A 16,309-nucleotide genomic window follows, 5' to 3' on the forward strand; every position below is an offset into this window, starting at 1 on the left:
TAGGAATTATTAGGAAAGGGATGGTAAATAAGACCAAGAACATTATAATTCCTCTGTATTGCTCCATGGTGCATCAAAATGCATCAAAACTCACCTTGAGTTTTGCATTCAATTCTGTTTGCCGTATCCCTAAAAAGACCGTGACCGTGATCAATGGCAGCCAGAGGTCTCTGTTGCTCCCGCTGGCAGAATTCAGCGGAAATTGATTGGCTTGTGATCCTGAAGCAGAAAGTGTAAATTCGAAACGCTGGCCGCCGTTGATTTATTTATTTATTTGTTACATTTGTATCCCACATTTTCCCACCTATATGTAGGCTCAATGTGGCTAACATAGTAATGGAGAGGGTGTTTGTAGACTCCGGTGTGAACAAATACAAAGTGATGTTGTGGTAAGATAATATTAATGTGGCACAGCCACATTAGGGCATCGTATAACGGAAGAGTTGTGGTATGTCCATTACGTACTTTAGTTTTTTTGTGTTGCAGATATCAGGCATTTATGTTGGATTGGCCGGGTAAGTCTTTTTAATCAGGTTAGTTTTTAGTGTTATCCGGAAGTTTAGGTGATCATACATAGTTTTCAAGACTTTTGGTAATGCGTTCCACAGTTGTGTGCTAATGTAGGAAAAACTGGATGCGTAGGTTGATTTGTATTTGAGTCCTTTGCAGCTTGGGTAGTGCAGATTTAGGTACGTTTGTGTTGATTCAGATGTGTTTCTAGTTGGTAGGTCGATCAAGTCTGTCATGTATCCCGGGGTTTCACTGTAGATAATTTTGTGAACCAGAGTGCAGATTTTGAAAGCAATGCATTCTTTGATTGGGATCCAGTGTAGTTTTTTGCGGAGGGGGTTTGCGCTTTCAAATCGCGTTTTTTCGAAGATAAGCCTAGCTGCCGTATTTTGAGTGGTCTGAAGTTTCTTTAAGGTTTGTTCTTTACATCCCGCATAGATCCCATTTCAGTAGTCTACATGGCTTCTAGTACCATTGATTGTACCAGGTTGCGAAATGTTTCCCTCGGGAAGAATTGCTTCACGCGTTTGAGCTTCCACATTGAGTGGAACATTTTCTTTGTCGTGGATGTCACTTGGCTCTCTAGTGTTAAGTAGCGGTCCATAGTAACGCAGAGGATTTTCAGGCTGTCTGAGATTGATCATGGTCAAGGTTAACAGAAAGACACAGAGATCTACCAACTAAAACTAAGTTTATTTATTTATTTGGCTGAGTTTAAAGCTTAATAAAAATATTAATGAGTCTTTACCCCACACGAAGGTTTTTTTGGCCAATGATGAGGAAGTCCAGCTCCCTATAGACTTTTTCATGTGTCTGGGAGTTTCTCAAGGCTTTTTCCTCCAAGCACTAACAGTGTGTTTGCTATATTCATTGAGAACCCATTTTATTGTGTATGTATTCTCAAATAAGAGCCATGGGAGTTTGAAAAGAAGATATGCTTACATCCCCCCAGGGTGCAGGTGCCTTCCTGCATCATACAAACCAAAAGAGGAGTTATGCTTAGGAAACACATCTGCCTGTCTGTTCAGTCCTAGGTCCTCTTTGGTCAAGGGAAGGGGACTAGATTAAAGTCTTCTATTAAGATTACATCTCCTTCTGCTATAACAGCAACCTTAGAAAACAGAATTGAAGATAAAGTCTGCTTGATTAACTTTGGCAACAGAGGAATCCTTATACTACCTAGTCTACCTTTGATACAAATGAATCTTCCTTGGGGGGGGGGGGGGGGAGCAGGATGGAGCTGGGCTATCTTAATGGTATCAATCTCAAGAGGGCAGTTTTTGGCTACCAGAATTCCTGCACCCTTCTCAACACAGGAGGAGGCAAAGAAGGATTGTGCAATATATTTGTTGTTCAGAGAAAATTCTCCTGTTGCTGCACAGACTTTTAAGTACAAATCACACTGAGCTGGTCACATCTGACCTTCTACATCTTCAACTTAACTTGACACCAGTGGGTAGCATTTGCATTGATCATGCTGTTTTATTGGTTTAAATCTCATTGAAAATTGGAGCTCTGTAATAAAATGTCATTGCAGCTGTATATTTCTCCAGTGATTTGGAGCAAAAGATACTGAGCAAGTTGCACTGATTCTGTTTCATCTCTACAGCAGCAGGATATAACTGAGCTAAAGATTTAAGGCAGCTCTGAGGCATTAAAGCAGAACTGTGAGTAACAGCTTTTAAATCCAAAGCAGATTCAGCCTGCTCACTTATTACCATCCACATCTTCAAAGGCACCATGTCCTTTTTAAAAATCCTTTCTAGTTCTTTCTGAAACCTTGGGACATTATTGACTTTATAAATGCTCAATACATAATCAGGCAGTAAAGGACATTGGTGTAATCTTGTGAGCTTGGATTCTGATTTCGTTCTGTCTCTTCCTTGTATTCAGGATAGAACTGAAGATTGCCAGTTAGGTTTTTGTGATTAAAATGTTATCTTCCTCTATCATGGTAAATATTTTAGGAAAGAAAGTAAAAAAAAAAGATAAAATTGCTTACATATACATTTTACATACTGTAAATGTTTCAAAACATGTTTAGAACAAAGCTAATATTATGAGGAGATTAAATACTCAATTTGAAGATTTTTCTGTTGTCAATTTATGGGTCTTATTTACTAACATGCACTAAGATATATTAAGGTCCAATGAAGCAAATAGGAAGGCGATCTGCAATATCCAGAACGGAGCAAAAAAGCAGATCACAAGGGTAAAGTCCAGAACGTCCAATTTATTCACCACACATAGGTTATCAATAGAAATCAAACAAAATAAAACATGGAAAAGAAAATAAGATGATACCTTTTTTATTGGACATAACTTAATACATTTCTTGATTAGTTTTCGAAGGTTGTCCTTCTTCGTCAGATCGGAAATAAGCCAGTGTGCTAGCTGACAGTGTATATAAGTGAAAACATTCAAGCATTACTATGACAGTCTGACAGGGTGGGAGGATGGGGGTGGGTAGGAGGTATGCATGGGGACATCAAAGCATATCATTGATATTCTAACAGGATGGGTGTGGATAGGTGAGGGGTGGGGTGATCAACAGAGACATACAGCTTTATGGTTTATAATGGGCTAGGAACCCCAGATCCTTGTTAAGTCCTTTCTGTTGGGTGTTTAAATATTCAATCATTCACCACACATATAAATGATAAATCATAAAGTGAATGTGAGCCCAGCAAGATCTTCTTTCACCCTTACCAGGGCTGCATCAGGGGCTTCAATAACAAAACTGCCAATAAACATATATTAATAAAACTATTAAAAAAAAAACTTAAAATAGCACTCAAAGCAACAATCCGTGCTACTGAAGCAAAATATAAAAACACTACTAAAAAAATACATAAAACAGTAAAATCAATATAAAAAACAGGAATAAGCAATATAACAACATACACAGGCAAAAGGACATATAAATAATGGATACATACCCTGAAGGTGGTTCCACAAGATAACACCTTTCAGGTAAAAACAGCTAGAATAAATATAACATCTTTAGTTGAAAGTCCACTACTCCAAAACCTCACTACAGTCCTTGTAACTACAGAAAATAGGAAGCAAAAGAAGTATAACTGCAGTCTTACCATCACTTCCAGGGAAGCAGCACAAAATCCAGTGGTGAATCCACCATTGTTGCTTCCTTACCAGTTTAAATAGGGGTTATAGATAGGTCAGGCCTTTGGGATTTTACCCTAGTGATCTGTTTTAATATATATTAATACAGCACAACTCTGATTATCAAGATGATCTTCTGCAGGGGGTGGTCTAGATAATCACAAATCCGGATGATTGGACATATCTACTTTTTAAAAAGAGCACATAATCAGAGCATCATATGTTGGACATTAGTTTTATTTTCAACAATAAGTGTGAAAAATTGCAAACTACAGTACAGTACTGAATTTGTAGTACATACAATACTGTATTTCTATTTAAAAACAGAAATACACTGTAATAAAGTTTTTATTTTAAAAGTAAAATGCAGTGCAGTATTTCTTGTACTTATACTACTATATTTATATGTAAAAAGTACACTGTAATACAGTATTTAAAAGTAAAGTACAGTTTAGTTAAAAAAAGAAGTAATTTTTAATTACTTCAAGGCCGATTTTCGTTTCTCTGCTGCAAGATAACGTAGTATTGTCAGACAACGGAGCAGGGTCGCTCTGCTTTCTTCCTGCTTTTCCAGCCAAGCCATTGCTGTATTTAAACATTCAAAGGCTTCTGCATGTGTCGGTCCCATATCAGCATTAACCTGGTGATCATCATGAGTTTCTGATTCTTCGTGTTAGTACATAAGCATTGCCATACTGGGAGAAACCAAAGGTCCATCAAGCCCAGCATCCTGTTTCCAACAATGGCCAATCCAGGTTACAAATACCTGGCAAGATCCCAAAAAAGTACAAAACATTTTATACTGCTTATCCCAGAAATAGTGGATTTTCCCCCCAAGTCCAATTTAATAATGGTCTAAGGACTTTCCTTTAGGAAGCCGTCCAAACCTTTTTAAAACTCTGCTAAGTTAACCGCCTTTACCACATTCTCTGGCAACGAATTCCAGAGTTTAATTATACGTTGAGTGAAGAAACATTTTCTCCGATTCATTTTAAATTTACTACTTTGTAGCTTCATCGCATGCCCCCTTGTCCTAGTATTTTTGGAAAGCATAAACAGACTCTTCACGTCTACCCGTTCAACTCCACTCATTATTTTATAGACCTCTATCATATCTCCCCTCAGTCGCCTTTTCTCCAAGCTGAAGAGCCCTAGCCGCTTTAGCCTTTCCTCATAGAGAAGTCATCCCATCCCCTTTATCATTTTAGTCGCTCTTCTCTGCACCTTTTCTAATTCCACTATATCTTTACTGATTTCACTTTTTCATTATCTGTTATGACCTGATAACCTGGATCATTTGCATCGCTGCATATCCATTTGTTGACATTCTCAGCATCACAATCAAAGCAAACAGGAACCTGTAGAAGATCTTTGGCAATGTTTTTAAGGACAACATCATCTTCTCACTCTCCGTGTCTTTCTGATTTGTTCAGAATTATGTTCCACACATTTTTCAGGGTTTGGTTTTTAACCTAATTCCAAGCATCGGCACCCATGTAGGAACAATCTTTTATGTTGAATTCTCTTATGTTTAAATCATTTTTATTGAGACCAACAACACAAACAATCAAGAAGGTAATTGAACAAGAAAGTCATTAGCTGCTGGTAAATTCACGGAAAGTTTTTCACCATAGATTTCAATTTGCCTTATTCCATGGTGGTGCTTGAAATTTTAAAGGCATCCAGTGCTGGCTTTGAAGTCTGAATCCCCCTGAAGCTGCTTATTGAAAAACATCGACTTTTTTGCTAATAACGGCTCAGAAATTGAATGGCCCAACAATCTTTTCTGCAGGAGCCAAATATATAGAGCGTTATCTACATGTTCATTAGGTAACCTTTGCATGTTTTTTCTGGAACAACTTCCTTCTTCTTTTTCGAGAACCGAGACATAGTTTACAATAGCATCACTTTGTCTTTTTATGTCAGACTAGTGGAACCATGCCCGTTTCCTCAACAATGAAATGGGCCCTAGGAAGGCTGTCATGTAAGCTTTTTTTTTCTCTCTCTCTCCTGCCCTCCCCTCCATGTCCAGCGAGTCTCCTCTTCCCTGCCCTCCCATCCGTGTCCCGCGATTCTCTCCTCTACTGTCCTCCCATCCCATCCATGTCCATCAATTCTCCTCTGCCCTGCCCTCCCCTTCTCTTCCCCCTCCCTCCCCTCGATTTGTACCTGAATGTTCTCTGGCTGGCTGGCACTGGCTTCCGTTCTGTTCATAACATCCCTCCTGACTCAGCTCGCCTTCAGAGTTCCCTTCCCTCTCACTGTTCTGCCCTCTGATGTCATTACGTCTTGATGCGAGGGCGGGACAGTGGGGGGGAATGGAACGTTGTAGGCTGGCTGACGTCAGGAGATGTTACGAACTCAGGCAGCCAGGAGATGCTACGAACCTAGCCAGCCAGACATGGAACGTTGGAGGTGCAAATTATTATATAGGATATTGTTGATATTCCTGCACCATATTCTGCCAGATTTTTCCCTGAAACTCCCTTTCTTAATATCTCCATGATGTCAATTTTGTCTTTTAATGACAAAGTGCGTTTTTCACTTTGATGTTATTTTTAACACTGCTGCATCCCTGTTCTCGTTATTGTGTGAATCTGAAAGGGCAAGGCTTTTCTCTGCCGCCTCCCCTTAAGTTGAAAGGTCAAAGCTTTTCTCTGCTGCATCCCTGCTCCTGTCATTTCCTGCAGCAGACAGCGCGGTCTGTGAGGATGATTGGCTGGGAAGGTATTGTATTGTTCTACCTGGTAGATTTACAAGGGGGGATGATAATGGGTTACAGGTGAGGGAAATGAGACAGGGGGTGATGCGGGTGGACATGTTGCCACTCTGGCCAGATAATTGGACATCCAGATAATCGGCGTTCGGATAATCAGTGTCATACTGTACAAGTTATGGGTGCAATTCTATAAAGGATGCCATAAGTTATGCACAAAAATGCAGCACATTACTACTACTACTACTACTTATCATTTCTAAAACGCTACAAGACGTACGCAGCACTGTACACTTGAACATGAAGAGACAGTCCCTGCTCGACAGAGCTTACAATCTAATTAGGACAGACAAACAGGACAAACAAGAAATAAGGGAATATTAAAGTAAGAATGTTAAAATAAGGGTTCTGAACAAGTGAATAAGGGTTAGGGGTTAAAAGCAGCATCAAAAAGGTGGGCTTTTAGCTTAGATTTGAAGTCGGCCAGAGATGGAGCTTGACGCACCGGCTCAGGAAGTCTATTCCAGGCATATGGTGCAGCAAGCTAAAAGGAATGGAGCCTGGAGTTAGCAGTGGCGGAGAAGGGTGCAGATAAGAGAGATGTACATTAGGGGCTAGATTCCATAAATTGCACCCAAAAAATGCTTAAGAGCTGTCTAATCTGCACCTATAATTAGGAGCAGTTTACAGAATAGTACTTAAGTGCAGGAGTTGCACGTAAATCTAGGCATGTCCATTTCTACCAACGAAAATATGCTGCAAATGCCGGCACCTAAATTTATGTGTGGAACCCCCTTATTCTATAATTGCATATGTAACTGGAATGGAATCCATGCCTATGCTCTGCCCTGAAACACCCATGACCTCCCATTTTTGCTCCCCCTTTTCCAGGATGTGCATAGAATTTAGGTGTGGATCACACACTTAAATTTATGCATGTAAATGTTAATTGATTTCAATTAGCACCAATAATTGTTTATAAAAGCCAATTATTGGCACTAATTGGCTCATTATTCAATTATATTGAATGCATAAATTGGGCAAGTGCCCAAATTTGATTGTGCAATTTTTGGCAAATTTTATAGAATCAGGGGAAAGTACTAAATCTACAACAGCATCTAGGTGCTCAGATATGGTTATAGAATACTAGTGTAAGTTGGCATTTAAGTGTCAACTATTATCAAGAACAAAATTACAGAGCACGTTCAAAAGCATGGACTAATGGGACAAAGTCAACATGGATTTAGTGAAGGGAAGTCTTGCCTCACCAATCTGCTGTATTTCTTTGAAGGAGTAAACAAACATGTGGACAAAGGTGAGCCAGTTGATATTGTGTATCTAGATTTTCAGAAGGCGTTTGATAAAGTCCCTCATGAAAGACTACAGAGGAAATTAGAGGGACATGGGATCGGAGGTAGTGTCTTACTGTGGATTAAAAACTGGTTGAAAGATAGGAAACAGTGAGTAGGATTAAAAGGTCAATATTCACAATGGAGAAGGGTAGTTAGTGGGGTCCCTCAGGGATCTGTGCTGGGACCTCTGCTTTTTAACATATTCATAAATGATCTAGAGATGGGAGGTAACTAGTGAGGTAATCAAATTTGCCGATGACACAAAGTTATTCAAAGTCGTCAAATCGCGGGAAGATTGTGAAAAACTACAAGAGGACCTTACGAGACTGGGAGACTGGGCATCTAAATGGCAGATGACGTTTAATGTGAACAAGTGCAAAGTGATGCATGTGGGAAAGAGGAACCCAAACTATAACTCCGTCATGCAAGGTTCAGCGTTTGGAGTCACGGACCGAGGAAGGGATCTAGGTGTCATCGTTGATGATATGTTGAAAACTTCTGCTCAATGTGCTGCTGTGGCTAGGAAAGCAAATAGAATGTTGGATATTATTAGGAAAGGGATTGAAAACAAAAATAAGGATATTATTCTGTCATTGTATCGCTCCATGGTGCAACCGCACCTTCAGTATTGTGTTCAATTCTGGTCGCCACACCTAAACAAAGATATAGTGGAATTGGAAAAGTTGCAGAGAAGGGCGACAAAGATGATACAGGGGATGGGACGACTTCCCTATGAGGAAAGGCTGAAGAGGCTGGGGCTCTTCAGCTTGGAGAAAAAGCAGCTGAGGGGAGATATGATAGAGTTCTATTAGATTGTAAGCTCTTTGAGCAGGGACTGTCTCTCTTTGTTAAATTGTACAGCGCTGCGTAACCCTAGTAGCGCTCTAGAAATGTTAAGTAGTAGTAGTAGTAGTTCTATAAGATAATGATTGGAATGGAACGGGTAGATGTGGAGCGTCTGTTTATGCTTTCCAAAAATACTAGGACAAGGGGGCATGCAATGAAGCTGCAGTATGGTAAATTTAAAACAAATCAGAGGAAATGTTTCTTCACTCAACGCGTAGTTAAACTCTGGAATTCGCTGCCGGAAGAAGTGGTTAAGGCGGTTAACTTAGCGGATTTCAAAAAAAGGTTGGACGGCTCCTGGAGGAAAAGGCCATAAAATGTTACTGAATGGACGAGGAAATAATACACTATTTCCAGGATGGGCGGGAAAAACTTGCTTGTTCTTTTGGCTGCTGTCGGTGACAGGGTGCTGAGCTCGATGGACCCTTGGTCTGTCCCAGCATGGCGATGCTTATGCACTTCTGTACTTCTGTACAGTACCAGGCTTTTTTTTAGCAAGTTGTATAACTTGGTACCAGCCAAGTAGGGCACTGCAATCAACATAAGTTCCCTGATACAGATGTCGACTATAGGGGCATTAAGAAGAAGCAGATTGTGGGCCAAGGCTTTTTCTGTCGAGGCCCAGAACACTGGAATAGTATTCCCCTGCGTCTGAGACAAGAAGAAAACGACATGAGTTTCCACAACAACAAAAAAAAACCACTGGAAAACATGGCTATTCAGGAAGAAGTAGGGTGCTGGTGAATGGAGAGGATGCTGAATGTTGAGAGTTCTCTGATGGTGTAGGGTGAGTGATGGAAGGTCTATGATATCTTTTGGGGGTGAGTTGGGTTTTTATATGTTTTATTATGTAACAGTTTCATTTTATGAATTTTATGTAAAGCACATTGGATAAAACCTGTGTATTGGGAGTGTGGTATATAAAGAAATGGTATACAGCTAAGTCCTTTTGAATATTGAGCCAATAGTGTCTACATCTATGCGATATACACAAAGGCATTCCCAGAGGCGGACCATGGGTAGAAAGGAGGGATAATTACATTGTAAATATAAACATCAATTCTTACCAGCAGAAATATACACAGACTTGTACCTGCTTTTGAGCAGGTGGAACTTTATATAAGTGCTTTGTGGTAGGCTGTTTCCCAAAGGCACAGGAATGTATATTTTGCCTTTATGAAATAGGTTCAACATACGTGTCTATAGTACATGCCTTCCCAGTCTAGGTAGACTGTTACCTTCTTGATGCAAGTTAGCATTGATTCATCTAGCCTAAACTTGAAATTACCCATGATGCAGCTATAAAATAGAAACATCTGTATACTTCCCATCAATCTGCTCTGGTTACTATGACTGTAGAAGTTGAAGTAAGAGATGTTTCTAAATCATTTTCTTTTAATAGATCTTTGAGTGGGAACAGGGATTATGTGCTGGAAAAGTACATTTTCAGAATGACAATGAAATGTCAGCATACATTACATAGAACAATGTATGTCAGATAGAGGAAAGCACACAATCAATATACAGTGAAGGCTTTACATGTGGTGGTCTCAACAACACTTTGCTAGCAACTATGCCTCTGAACTACCTTCACTGAGTTTTAATGCTGATACCTAAACAAAATGAAATGGAGCCAAGTGAAAATACAATAAACCAGATGCTGAGACATGTCAGACTGGAATCTCGTTAATTAGCAGAAGGAAATGAAGAAAGTCTATTCGATATTCTGCTGCTTGAAAGGGGAAAAACAGGATGCGCTCTTGGTTCTGCTTTTAGAGAGATTAAAGAGGGTCAGAAGAAAAAGTATTTCTTTGCCCTTTAAGTCTTCACAGTAGTTTTTAAAATTTTGGAAATGTGCTTTGACCTGGCAATTAAGACCACACTTAGGGGCTTGGCGCGTTAGGCTCTACGTGCATTCAGCATGCACCAAAATGAGATTACCATCAGGCTACCATGCCACCTTGGTGGTAATTTCAGATTTGATGCATGCCCTTAACGCCTGGATGCTTTATTTATTTCCTCCCATTCGCGGTATTTCCAGCAGTAATTGGCATTTGGCATGTGCCGACAGGTTACCATGCATGCAGTGTGTGAGCCCTTACTGCTAGATCAATGGGTGGCATTAAGGGCTCAGACCGGTTTTCGGCGAGCGCTGGTTTCAGTTTTGCCACATGCTTTTTTTCCCATCCCATAAAAAAAGCCCTTTTTTTGCAGACGCAGTTAAAACTGGCCCAGCATGTGCCCAAAACATGCGCCTACACTACCGCAGGCCACTTTTTACTGTGGCTTAGTAAAAGGACCCCTTAGTGTAGTCACTTTTATGGGTTGATGGTGTGTTCACACATACATTGTGCACTGCGGGTATATAGCTTGCACGTTCAATTTGACAAATGAGCCACTTAACGCCGATAATTGGGTTCTAATAATCATCAGCACGTATTGGTATTAATTTCAATTTATGTGCGCATCTTTAGGCACCGGAATCCATGCATACATTTTCTATGTGGATCAGAAAAGGAGGCGTGGCCATGGGAGGGGCATGGACAGGTAAGGGGCTTTCCTGGAATTTGTGTATAGTGTTAAAGAATAAGAGAGAGCTGCACCTAATTTAGGCAGCTTTCACTTAGTTAAATTGTAGATATGGATCCCAATGCCAAATGCTATTCTATAAATGGTGACCAAATTTGAGCTCCAATAAAAATTAGCACAAAGAGCTACTCTATAAACAGTGCTCAAAATTTGATGCCATTTATAGAATTAAGGGCCCCTTTTGTGAATCTGCGCCAAAATGGGGCAGAGCTGATGTCAGCGCATGTTTTACACGTGCGCCGAGGCCCCCTTTTACTGCAGCTGGTAAAAGGGAAGTCTCGCCTTCCTGCAGGGAATGGCCATGTGGCAAGTAAAGCACTTCCCATGTGGCCATTTCAGGGGGGAGCCCTTACTGCCACCCATTAAGGTGGAGGTAAGGGCTCCTGCGTTAACCCGTAGGTAACTGGGTAGCAAGCGGCACTGCCCGATTACCGCCGGGTACACCGGCACTACAAAAATAAATAAACTTTTGTAATGCCGGAAATGACGGCGTGCTAGGGATGGGATGTACCTCTGAGCTGCTGCGGTAGCCCAGCAGCACTTCCTGTATAGTGAGTGGTAAGCAACCAAATGTGTGTGTTTACCTCAGTAGAAACTGCAAATTATCTATTTCACTTTATGAGAGCAGAGGACAGTCTGACACCACTTGCTATTACTGCCAGTAGGCTCTGGACGTAGAGTGAACAGAGATATATAACGGGGTGAAGGACACAGCAGAGAAGGAAAGGCTGGGGAGTGGGTGATGAAAGATGAGAAAATGAGAGCTAAAAGTGGGATAAACAAATAACGGGTTGATGAAAGACTGAGAACATGCTAAGAGATAAAGAGAGGGAAGACTGGGAGGAGAAGGAGGGGCAGAGATAAAAAGAGACAGATGAGGAGGAAGAGATGGAGAAAGGAGAAGTACAGAAGAAAATATAGACAAAGATAGCTTTTTTTTAATATTCAATGTCAATATTCAGTTCCCACAGCTACCATGATCTTTATGTTTAAATTTCTTTCTTAAATTTTAATAAAGCAGAACAAACATCTGAAGAATAGAAAATTAAAGAGTCAATGGATAGGAGGCAATCCACCTTATAATTGAAAGAGAAAAACGCCTAGATTTCGACCCAAATCAGGAGATAGACGTTTATCTCACAAAAACGAATAAATCGGTATAATGGAAAGCCGATTTTGGACGTTTTCAACCGCACTCCATCGCGGAAGCAGACAAAGTTGACGGGGGCGTGTCAGAGGCATGGTGAAGGTGGAACTGGGGCGTGGTTATCGGCCGAGGAGAGATGGGCGCCTTTCGCCGATAATGGAAAAAAAGTATGCGTTTGTAGCTAGAATTTAGGGCACTTTTCCTGGACCCTGTTTTTTCACGAATAAGGCCTCAAAAAGTGCCCTAAATGACCAGATTACCACCAGAGGGAATCGGGGATGACCTCCCCTGACTCCCCCAGTGGTCACTAACCCCCTCCCACCACAAAAAATGATGTTTCACAACTTTTTATTTTCACCCTCAAATGTCATACTCACCTCCCTGGCAGCAGTAGGCAGGTCCCTGGAGCAGTTGTTGGGGGGTGCAGTGGACTTCAGGCAGGTGGACCCAGGCCCATCCCCCCCTACCTGTTACAATTGTGCTGCTTAATGCTTAGTCGTCCAACCCCCCCAAACCCACTGTACCCACATGTAGGTGCCCCCCTTCACCCTTAGGGCTATAGTAATGGTGTAGACTTGTGGGCAGTGGGTTTTGAGGGGGATTTGGGGGGCTCAACACACAAGGGAAGGGTGCTATGCACCTGGGAGCTCTTTTACCTTTTTTTTTGTTTTTGTAAAAGTGCCCCCTAGGGTGCCCGGTTGGTGTCCTGGCATGTGAGGGGGACCAGTGCACTACGACTCCTGGCCCCTCCCACGAACAAATGCCTTGGATTTATTCATTTTTGAGCTGGGCGCTTTCATTTTCCATTATCTCTGAAAAACAAAAACGCCCAGCTCACAAATTGTCGAATAAAACATGGACGTCTATTTTTTTCCAAAATACGGTTCGGTCTGCTCCTTCACGGACCCGTTCTCGGAGATAAACGCCCATGGAGATAGACGTTTTCATTCAATTATGCCCCTCTATGTGGATTAGCTTGGAAAAGAAACAGATGGGGGAGATTTGATTGAGGTGTACAAAATCCTGAGTGGTGTAGAATGAGTAGAAATGAATCGATGTTTTACTCGTTCCAAAAGTACAAAGCCTAGGGGACACTCAAGGAAGTTACATGGAAATATTTTCAAAACAAATTTTTTTCACTCAATGAACAGTTAAGCTCTAGAACTCTTTGCCAGAGGATGTAGTAACAGCGGTTAATGTGTCTGGGTTTAAAAAAGGTTTGGACAAGTTCCTGGAGGAAAAGCCTGTAGTCTGCTATTTAGACAGACAGGGAAGCCATTGTTTGCCCTGGAATTAGTAGCATGGAATGTTGCAACTATTTGGGTTTCTGCCAGTTTCTTGTGACCTGGATTGACTTCTGTTGGAAACAGGATACTGAGCTAGATGGGCCATTGGTCTGACTCTGTATGGCTATTCTTATGTTCTTACAAAAGATGCATAACCACACTCTGGAACAACAGCTAGTAAACTGATTCCCACCATCTCTCCCCATCCTCCCTTCCCCTCTTAATAGTGCTTTGCCCTATTTCCTATATTCATATCAGTCAAATATAAAAGTAAGATGCCACAGTATCCCTTAGATTTCTAAAGAATTAAGGGAGTCTTTTACAAAACGTCGGTAAGCCCATGCCGTGCTTGGTTACCACTGGGTTACCGCGGGACTCCTTATCGCCACCTCAGTGGGTACTGGTAAGGACTTCCCACCGCATGGCCATGTGGTAAGAGTTCTCTTACCGCATGACCATGTTTGTCTGGGGGCTTTATACCCACCGCAGTAAAAAGGACCCTGGCGCATGGGGAAAAAACGGCCCCCGCAGCTTGGTAAAAGGACCCTTGAGCAATATACTTCACCAGGTTCCTTAAATGGCAGCCTGGTGTTTTAAAAAATTCATACATTTAGCACCACCATACAGATAGTTAGTGGCTCCTGTTCTGTGTCTTCAAAAGTGAATTTTATTCAGATTCAGTTTAAAACTGGCTTGGATTACTTACCAATATTTATTAAGAGTAGGATCCACTATTACACTACTGGGAGAATTCCCTTTGCTTCCTAACATTACCAGCTGTAGACATGGACATGTCTTCCAGGAAGGAAATCTTACACTTGTGTCTTATGGCCTTCCTCAAGAGTTTTAGGCTACATTGCCAAGGGAAGTATGTAGCTTTTACCTTAACCAAGCTAGCTTAGTCAATCTTAGGCCATATAAATAGGGTCCTTCTATAGGGGTTTAATGGGATGTTTCTTCTCAGTCAAGCCTGTTTTTTTTTTTGTTTTTTTTTTTTGTAGGGGGGGGGGGGGGGGGGAAGAGAGAAGGCAGTCTGTGCATTGTTACTCAGCCTTCTGAAGTCCACAATCCAAACTAGGGCTGGAAGATGTCACAGGGCAATTTGACAAACAAAAGAGTAACAAATCACCTGGACTAGATGGAATACATCCCTGAGTACTGATAGAGCTAAAAAAATGAATTTGCAGAGCTATTATTAATAGCATGCAATGTATCTTTAAAATCAAGCATGGCACTGGAAGATTGGAGAGTGGCCAATGTAGCGTCAATTTTTGTAAAGGGTAACAGAGGTGACCCAGTAAATTATAGACCAGTGAGCCTGATGTAGGTGCTTGGCAAAGACAACATAGATTTAGCCAAGGGAAATCTTGCTTCACCTATCTGTTACATTTCTTTATAGGGTTAAATTCTCAACATTCCTAATGGAGAAGGGTAAATAGTGGGGTTCCCTGATTTTTAACATATTTATAAATGATCAAAAATGGGAATAACAAATGAGAGGATTAAATTTGCTGATGACACAAAATTGTTAAATCACAAGAGGACTGAAAAATTGCAAAAAGACCTACTGAAACTGAGAGACTGAGCATCCAAATGGCAGATGACATTGTATGTGAGCAAGTGCAAAGTGATGCATGTAGAAGAGGAACCCAAAACATCAAAATATAGCTACATAATCCAAGGTGATGGAGTCCAAGGATCTGAAGGTGAAAAAACAATGTGACAAGGTGGTGGCTGTTGCCAGAAAGATGCTAGGCTGCAAAGAGGGGATATAACCAGCAGAAGAAAGGAGGTTTTGATGCCTCTCTACAAGTTGTTAGTGATGTCCCACTTGGAGTATTGTGTTCAATTTTTTGAGGCCATATCTTGCTAAGGATGTAAAAAGACTTGAAGCGGTGCAAAGAAAAGATACAAAAATGGTATGGAATTTGCATTACAAGATGTACGAGGAGAGACTTGCTGACCTGAACATGTATACCCTGGAGGAAAGGAGAAACAGGGGTGATATGATATAGATGTTCAAATATTTGAAAGGTATTAATTCATAAACAAACCTTTTCCAGAGATGGGAAGGTGGTAGAACTAGAGGACATGAATTGAGGTTGAAGGGGGGCAGACTCAGGAATAATGTCAGGAAGTATTTTTTTTCATGGAGATGGTGGTAGATACTTGGAATGCCCTCCTGCACAAGGTGGTAGAGATAAAAACAGTAACGGAATTCAAAATTGCGTGGGATAATCACAAAGGAATCCTGTTTAGAAGGAATGGATCCATAAAAGCTTAGCAGAGATTGGGTGGCAACATCGGTAATTGGGAAGCAAAGCCAGTGCTGGGCAGACTTCTATGGTCTGTGCCCTGAAAATGGCAAGGACAACTCAAGGTCAGGTATACATATAAAGTATCACATACAATGAGTTTATCTTGTTGGGCAGACTGGATGGTCCGTACAGGTCTTTATCTGCTGTCATCTACTGTGTTACTATGTTCGTTTTGTACTCGTATCCCCATTGAATAAGGGATCATACTCCAGGGAATTGGTTGAATCATCTAACTTTCACCACTCTAAAGGTTCATCCAACTAGTAAGAAGCACTGCTATGCAATCCCTTTCTCATTTGCTTTCCCCTCACTTTTCCTTTGTTTTAAACTTGTATCAGCCCGTTTGCCTTTTCTCCTCCTTGTGTATGTCCATGATAGTCATCTGCTGTCTATTGTTTTGTTGTGATGTGTTATGTCCTCCC

General features: G+C 41.1%; 1 long non-coding RNA gene across 1 annotated transcript; it reads left to right on the plus strand.

Annotated features, from left to right (window-relative positions):
* The first annotated feature begins 4,191 nt into the window (after nt 1–4,191).
* On the plus strand, nt 4,192–11,864 carry LOC115465084. Its single transcript, XR_003941319.1, has 3 exons — nt 4,192–4,289; nt 5,441–5,443; nt 11,851–11,864. It is a non-coding gene; the product is annotated as an uncharacterized LOC115465084 (long non-coding RNA).
* The last annotated feature ends 4,445 nt before the right edge of the window (nt 11,865–16,309 follow it).

The sequence above is a fragment of the Microcaecilia unicolor genome, chromosome 3 (genome assembly GCF_901765095.1).
Source record: "Microcaecilia unicolor chromosome 3, aMicUni1.1, whole genome shotgun sequence".
In the NCBI taxonomy this organism is placed as follows: Eukaryota; Metazoa; Chordata; class Amphibia; order Gymnophiona; family Siphonopidae; genus Microcaecilia; species Microcaecilia unicolor.